Here is an 8,681-nt window from a genome sequence, read left to right as displayed (position 1 = left end):
AAATATGGCAATATCAAAATACCCCACACTTGTGCTTTGCTTGCCCTCAAGCAAATCTAATTATTTTTAAATTAAACCTTTATCACTAACATCACATAGAACAATCCAACTCAAACTCAGCCATTATGCCAAGACCTCAACGCGTGCATTTGTGTCTAAAACTTTTCCTAAGTAACCCCCCTCAATTCTAAACACTCACAATCCTCATAAACACGCGCCCACTTCTTTTGAACAATGCTCATTTTATGCATCCCTCCGAATCCATCCTCAGAAAACCTCCTAACCTCAAGGTATTTTTGTAAAGCCACCCAAGCAGACATAAACTAGAGAATTACAACTTTTAGATATCACACCATGGAGCTCTTGAATTCTTCACTTTCTTTGATATTTGATATTTGATTTCTTCGAATTCACCACATTCTTGTGTAATTCTTGGTATCTTCACTTTTATATTTCTTCAGAATTTTTGATCTTTGATCTTCAAACTTTGATACTTCTATAGCTCCAAAAATTCCTCAAATTTTCACATTTTGGTAATTTCTCTCTCTCTCTCTCTCTCTCTCTCTCTCTCTCTCTTTTACATGTACTCACTTTTTTCACTCAAAACCCTACATGCTTAAGCAGGGGCGCTTAACTTCAACCCTTATTGGTTAAAGATATTAGTTTTCCTGGATACATTTCAAGTACAGGCTGCTAAACATATTGCATCCCTCAAAATAAGCGAGGTTGTGTTTTTGTCCCATGATTTCACTAGAATAAAGGAGGCCACAAATGCACTATAACGTATATTGGCTCAACTAAACATTTGAGCTCTCATCGGATCATCCCATACAACGCTAGCAACTTAAGTTTAAATTATCATTATTACTAGAATTCTTGATTTAGATTATTATTTCAAATCTATTTCTAAAATTTTTAAATTTACTAATTTCTAGCAATATTTATTTTTTCGTACCCCTGCCCCACACTTATTACATACAATGCCCTCATTGTATGCATAAACTAAATTAAAAGCAATAAAAGGGAGAAAAAGGAACAGATCCCCTGAGATAGTAGTGACGTGATCGAACTCCAAAAGCGTGGATGAACTGTGCATCTTGAACATGGACCTCTTCTTTGAATAAAGAACTTGGATCTTGAAATGTGGGAGATATGTAAATGTGCCAACAACATATGGAATCGAAAATTCAATCTTCAATGAAGGTGGTGAAATACACCACATTGTATGGTAAAGGAAGCGAGCCATACTAATCTTCATAATAATCCCAAGAAGAAACATGGTGAACCATTAAGTAAAATACAACAATGGACTTCATTTTTGGGAAAAATATGGATTCACGTCGTGAATGTAAATACCACGACGTGAAGTAGCTGAAAAATGTATTCTGGAAATCATTGATCTCTGGTTCACGACGTGAACAGGTATGTCACGTCGTGAAAACTGAACGGTCACGAGATAAAATCTTCCAATTCTTCTCTCACCAACATCTTAATAGAGTAAGACTCTTCTAATGCAACATTTTATGACTCTTAGCTAACTATATCCTCTCTCTCGACTCACCTTTCCCGTGACTCCTTTAGCAAATCTGGAAAATGACCACCAAAGAAAATAGAAAAGTAACATAATAACTTAAAATGTCTTACAAACCAAATCAAATAAAAACTAAAACATAAACCAAATCAATACTAAAATAAAATAAACAAAATGATCAATCATCTTCTTCATCTTCATGAGCTCCACTAGTTCCCGCTCCATCTCCCCTTGGCATCCAAAGTTCTTCCCACGTCGGGATGTACGGGCCTTGAGGTGGCATGGTAGGTGGACGCACCACATTCATATGAGAGAACATGGCTTCAAGAACTTGAGTGTTGTACGTCATCCCACCGCGAAGGTTATCCAAATAAGAACCAACCCGACTTTGAAACGGGTCGGTGGGTACTCCACCCGCATATTGTTGCGCCGCTTGACGATCTCTCTCCATGTCTCCCCGGGCTCTTACATTTCTTCTTCGGGGCCGTGGTTGAGGTTGTTGCTCGGGTTGCCCATATTGTTGCTCATCATCCTCCGGGGATATCATAAATCCTCCCCTACATTCACTACAACCCTCATAACACCCAAAAATTGAATTCTCAAAGCGTTATCCGGGAAGCGAGTAAGGTTCCTAATAAAATTAGGAGTCAAAATGTTGTAAGACCGAGAAAGGCGGGTGACTAAATGTCCACCCGTGATAGGACTCTTGGGCCTAGAGCTAGCCGCCTTCTTTCCCAATAACCGCGCAAGCATATAAGGAATATCACAACAAATCCAGGGTGTGATGATGCTCCACAAGTAAAACAAATTTTGGATTGGCACCTTGTCTCCATGATGTTTGTGATTGACAGAAAAAGTGATGAGGCGATGCAAAAATCGATAAACGGGACTCCTTATTTGTCCCTCACTTGCATCACGAGGATTATACTAGCGATTTTAAATGATCCTCCAAAATTGGACATCCATCAATCCGGGAGTAAAATCCCGAACACACCCTTGCAAGAATGGCACAAAAAATGGTGATTGCATTTCCACCTCGGTGTATAGGCCCATACGCCATGCAAACTCGCGAAGACTGCACTCGCGATACACCCCTCCCAACCGGAAAACAAGCGCCTGGTTGTAGTCAAAATCAATGTTCCTTTCCTCAAAGCTTACGGTAGCAATGAACTCTACCGACAACTCCCGATAGACAGGCTCTTGAATGGTAAAAAGATTCCTCCAACCATTGCAAGTAAATGTAAAGCCATCTCCTTCAAACACTTTCGTCCAATATCTCTCCAATTCCAAAACCATTCCAACTCCTCGAAGCCAATCCCAATCAACAATAGGTACAATTGCAAATTCGCGGTTGTATAACCATCCCAACCGATTTGCATAATTGTTCAACAAAGCGCGAGATAGGTTTTGTGGAAACCGATATAGCGGGTGTATGCTCGCAACATCAATAAGGTCATTCTCTTGCTGGTCTGCTCTTCTAGGACCCATATTCCTGAAAAAATCAAAAACAAAAGAAACAAAACAAAATACCCAAGACTTTACATTATAACAGAAAACAGAATAATGATCGCCCAGAATTCACGACGTGAACTAGTGTTTCACGTCGTGAATCTGGATTGGCCACTCTACAGTCAAAATTCGACATGTATGTTACTTGGGGTTTGTTTATTCCATACATCTAAGGCCATGAGTTTAGAAATTACCCACTAATTCAACAAATTTTAGGAATTTTACCATCTACATAAACCCTAGCCCCTAAAACGCATAAAACTTAAACAATAGCAACATTTAGTAGATGAAATACTTACCAAATGTAGTTAGGGGACAAGAGAAGCAAATAATTTAGAAGGAAAATGGAAGAAAATCAGTTGTGGGGGAGACTACTTTTGTTCGTATGCACAAAGGTAAACAAATGGGGAATATGGTCAAAGTGTCTCTATAACTGGTCCCCCCCTGACTTTTTCAAAGGTCACGACGTGAACGGCGACTTCATGACGTGAATATCTTGCTGGGCTAAAAATATCCGGTCCATGTACAGTTACACGTGTTGGGCTTCAAATTCACGACGTGAACAGGTGTTCACGACGTGAAATATAGTCTGAACCAAAATATAATTTAAATAATGAAACTTATTTATCCTAATTGTTTACCACTTAATATATAAAGCACCCCACATCTGATTTTTACTAATTAAGAGATTTTAAGAAGATGAAATGATCAATTTCCTAAAAATGCAAAAAGTAAAAATAAAAAGAAAAGAAAATTCAAACCGAACTCGGGTTGCCTCCCGAGAAGCGCTTCTCTTTGATGGAGTCGTGGGCCGGACTTCGTGCCTCCTACGTTGAGTTGTCAGAGGAGTCCATCACCACCTGGATTTTCTGCTCTTTCCATCGCCTCTTGTACGCTTGAACTCATCTAATGTACGCCTTATTTGAATTCCCCTTTTTAGCTTTGGCTTCATCTACATCGAGCTTGCGTTTGATCCCTTTAGAATTTAATTTTTCATCATTCTTATTAAGCTCCATAGGAATCTTTTCTTCCTTCACCACTGGACTCGTCTCCTTGGAAGTAGCCTCGTCTTCATCACTCGTCAAATCATCGCTTTCCTCACTTATCAACGTTGTTGGTTTTGTGTAGGTAATGACTTCAACGAAGAACGGGACAGATGCTCTCGGTTTGGTGCGTTTGACTTGATGAATTGTCTTGCTTTCTTCCTCCATGAGCTTCTCCAATTCTTCAAGATCATTATCTTCATCCATATTGAACACCTCACCTTTTACATCTTCTCCTTGAAAACCATCTTGTATTCCAAAAGTCTCCTCATCATCACCAACCCTCAATGTAAGATTGGATTCACGAACATATACTAAAGCTCTGGAAGTATTAAGCAAAGGGCGACCAAGAATAATTGAGACATTAACATCCTCCTTCATATCCATAATCAAAAAGTCAACTCGGAAAACAAATTTCCCAATTTTAACTAGGATGTCTTCTACTATACCCCTTGGATGAGTAACCGAACAATTAGCCATGTGGATGGTCATCTTTGTCGCCTTCATTTTCTGAATATTCAGCTTTTGATAGAATGAATATGGCATCAAGTTTATGCTAGCCCCAGAATCGGCTAAAGCATAAGTCTTCAAGTTATTACCAAACTCACATGGAAGAGTGAGGCGTCCAGGATCTCCCATCTTCTTAGGTATCTCTCCCAATACAATTCTTGAACTTTGTTCGCCAATAATTACTTTAGGGTTCTTTAATTTTTGACGAGTATCTATAAGATCTAGTAGGAACTTCGCGTATTCTGGAATTTTTGAAAGTGAATCAATAAAAGGGGTATTAATAGGAATACCCTTTATTTGCTGAATAAACTCCAGATGTTCCCTTTCCAGTGGACTGAGATGTGCTCAAGACGGAAACGGTAAAGGCGGTCGGTAAGCCAAAACATATTCTGAATTTTTCTGTTCAGACCGAGCCCACGTCGTGAGCATAGCGGGCTCACGACGTGAGTCTGGTGTTTCAGCAACAATTTCGTTTTCGAACTTCGACTTCTTTGGCTTTGGTTCGGATGGCTTTGGCTCCACCTATAGTGCTTCTAAGAAATCAGAGATGGCCTCTTCATTGGTATCAATCATCATAACATGGGAATTAGTCTTCTTTTCAGGAAATTGGGGAGATAATCTCTCATTCACCAAAGTCGTAAGTTGACCAAGTTGAGCTTCAAGGTTATGGATGGAGGCTTGCTGATTCCTTAATGATGTTTGTTGGTCAATCATCATTGCTTGCTGATTTTTCATCATAGTTTGATGCTCCTTTATCATTATTCTTTGATCCTTCAATGTTGCATCCGTATCATCATGTCTTTTCTATGAAGCTTCCATGAAACGAACTAACATGGTCTCCAGATCAGCTTTCTTCTCAGCTGGTGGTTGCTCCTTTTGGTAGAAACCCCGGCCAGTCTGTCTGTATTTCTCCTCATTCTGCTTCTTATACTCATCGTATGGCAGCCACACCCTCTTTGGTTTTCTCCAATCCTCATCATACTTGTCCCCACTCGAGTAACAAACTTGAGCCTTTTTATTCCCGTTATCATCTAAGCTGCAATCCTTGGTCAAGTGTGGACCATTACACCTTTCACATCCAACTCTTATTTCATGAATTGATTGGTCCATTTGGGTCAATCTCCGGTCCATAGTATTCAACATTGCCATCATAGCAGCCATCTCTTCAGAATGTGCACCTCCACTGCCTTTTATTCCATCTTGTCTTGGGTTGTGGTACTCATAAGAGTGTTTTGCGAATTCTTCAACTAACTCCTTGACCTCCCTTGGATTTTTCTTTGTCAGTGGCCCTTGAGAATCAAGGAGTTGCCTTGTCATAACATTGACCCCATCATAGAAAATAGACATCTCTTGTTGAACATTAAGATCATGTTGAGGACAATTTCTTAACAATCCTTTGTAACGCTCCCATGCTGCGTACAGTGACTCCCCCGGTTGTTGCTCAAAGTTGGCTATTGCCTTCTTGAGTTTAGCTATCTTGGATGGTGGGAAAAATTGGTCTAGAAATTGCTCACGCATTTGAGCCCAAGTAGTGATTGTACCAGGAGGGAGTGCTTTCAACTAGTCTTTTGCAGCTCCTTTGAAAGTAACTGGTAGCATCCTCAGCAAGACAGTATCTGTATTAACATTTGGGACATTGAAATAGTCAGCAATGTCGTTGACCTCATTTAGATGTTTGAAAGCATCCTGATGATCCTTTCCATAAAACGGAATATCCTTTAGTGCATTAAGGATGTGTCCCTTCAACTCGAATGTGGCAGTGGCAGGAATCGCGGGTTGTACTAATCCCGGACCAACATCTTCTCGAATACGCTTTTTGTAGGCTCCCATCGATATTTCTTCAATGTTCACCATTTCGTTGCTTGGCTCGTCTTCGGGTTCGCTCGTATATAGTCCAAACTCGTTCTCGGACTCGTATTCAGATTTGTTTGGGATAGGTATTTGATCTAAGCTTTCAATCTTGCTCTTGTCCTTTGAAGATGAACTCGACTCTCCCATTTTCTTTCCTGACTTCTTTGGGAATACTGACTTGAGTTCTTGTAAAGGTGTCTTCTTGGGTGTTTGATCTGTCACGTTCTTATCCTTGTTGTTATGAAGGGCCGACTCTGGATCTTCAAGTGGTGGCACCAAAGGTGTTTTGGAACCTCTGGTCATATACTCCTGCAAAATAGACAAAATGAAAACGTACAACTGAAAAAAAAACTAAATAAAATTTTCCTACGGACTGGGCACCACAACGTGGTAAGGGCTACCACCTCGTGTTGTCGCAGAAAACAATCAGAAAAGAAAAACGAAGAAAATCTAAAAATTTCTGAACTCACGTCGTGAGTCTAGTACTGAAAATAAATCCTAAGCCGAAAAAGTAACTTTTTGCAGGTTTTACCCCTCAAAAAGGATCGATCAACCTAAAGCAAATAAATCAACTAACAAATAAGTCGTTCCCCGGTAACGACGCCAAAAATTTGATGCGTGCAAATAGCTACACCTAATTTTAAATTTATAACCTAACTACATTAACTAACTAATTGCACCTAGGCAGTGTACCTAGTCAAATTATAGAATAGTCGGGAAAGTCGGGTGTCGATCACAGGGAACGGTTTTGACTGATTAATTTATCTACTACTAAATTAATCTAATTATTAACAAAGGAAGGGGTTTTATCTAATTTTGCAAGTTTAGATGAACTTAATTCGCAAACTCAATCAATAAACAAACACTTCTGTTAGTTCAAATCCACTTTCACTCAATGGGTTATAAATTAGCTATGACAATTACTGTTGGTACCAATTAAGATAGTATTAGCAATTTAATTCTAAATCTACTAACATTAATTAATTAATGTAAGTCTATGTATGGTCACACAATAGTTAACACATAATTAATTATTGAATAAGATTGGAGCCATGTAAGATTGATTTGATAAACACAATTATGGTCATAATATGAGTTCTCTAGCACAGCCTAATTCAATGATCCAATTACTTATCTAAGATTGGTTTGATCTTAGCTCTAATAAACTAGTTTTCACTGAATTATTAGGTATTCAAATTCATGCAGATTTGTATTCACTAACTACACAGAACAAGAAATTTAAGCAATCAAAAATTGAATCAAACATGCTAGGTAAATCAACCAAACACAAGCATAATACCAACAAGTAAAGTCAAATCTAATGTATTAAAACCATGAGTTCCAACTTCATCTAGCTAACAGAAGCAGCTAGATTTAGCTGGACATACTAGCTAACAAACACAAATATCTCATATCTAAAGACATAATTAAAGTGTAACAAATTCTTAAGCTAATATGAACTTCTTCTCTCCTTGGATGCTAATAACCAATTCCAGAACTTTTCTTCTTCTCAAAATCGTCTCCAGGAACCCTCCAAGGCAGCCAAAAGTCTCCCCAATCGTAATGATCTCAGGTTTTTATAATAATCTCGAAATTTGAGTTTCACGTCGTGAATAACATCTTCACGTCGTGACTTCGGAGAAATCCTTATCGGGCAAGGATTTTACTTCGCGAATACTTATATTCCAGAATACTCATGCCACGTCGTGATCTTGTGGTTCACGTCGTGATTTGAGCTGAATTCTTGGGTTTCTTCTATTCTTGTACTCCAAGTCTCCAAAGTTCCATGTTTTGTAATTTTTAGTCCCTTTCTTCGAAAATGCTTCAATTTGGCTGCAAAATATAATTTAAGCTTATAAGTACCATTATTCTATGCAAATAACCAAATTATTAATAAAAATGTAAATAAATATTGCCTAAAAACATGTATAAATATGACAATATTAAAATACCCCACACTTGTGCTTTGCTTGCCCTCAAGCAAATCTAATTATTTTTAAATTAAACCTTTATCACTAACATCACATAGAACAATCCAACTCAAACTCAACCATTATGCCAAGACCTCAACGCGTGCATTTGTGTCTAAAAATTTTCCTAAGTAACCTCCCTCAATTCTAAACACTCACAATCCTCATAAACACGCGCCCACTTCTTTTGAACAATGCTCATTTTATGCATCCCTCCGAATCCATCCTCAGAAAACCTCCTAACCTCAAGGTATTTTTGTAAATCCA

General features: G+C 38.5%; 1 non-coding gene across 1 annotated transcript; it reads left to right on the top strand.

Moving 5' to 3' along the window:
- Positions 1-5,956: 5,956 nt before the first annotated feature.
- LOC145110152 (small nucleolar RNA R71) lies at positions 5,957-6,063 on the top strand. Its single transcript, XR_013709532.1, has one exon. It is a non-coding gene; the product is annotated as a small nucleolar RNA R71 (small nucleolar RNA).
- The last annotated feature ends 2,618 nt before the right edge of the window (positions 6,064-8,681 follow it).

The sequence above is a fragment of the Lactuca virosa genome, chromosome 4, assembly GCF_052849685.1.
Source record: "Lactuca virosa cultivar CGN04683 chromosome 4, Lactuca_virosa_CGN04683_v6, whole genome shotgun sequence".
Lineage (NCBI taxonomy): Eukaryota > Viridiplantae > Streptophyta > Magnoliopsida > Asterales > Asteraceae > Lactuca > Lactuca virosa.
Note: the sequence above shows the minus strand (reverse complement) of the source record. Positions and strands in the feature narration are given on the sequence as shown.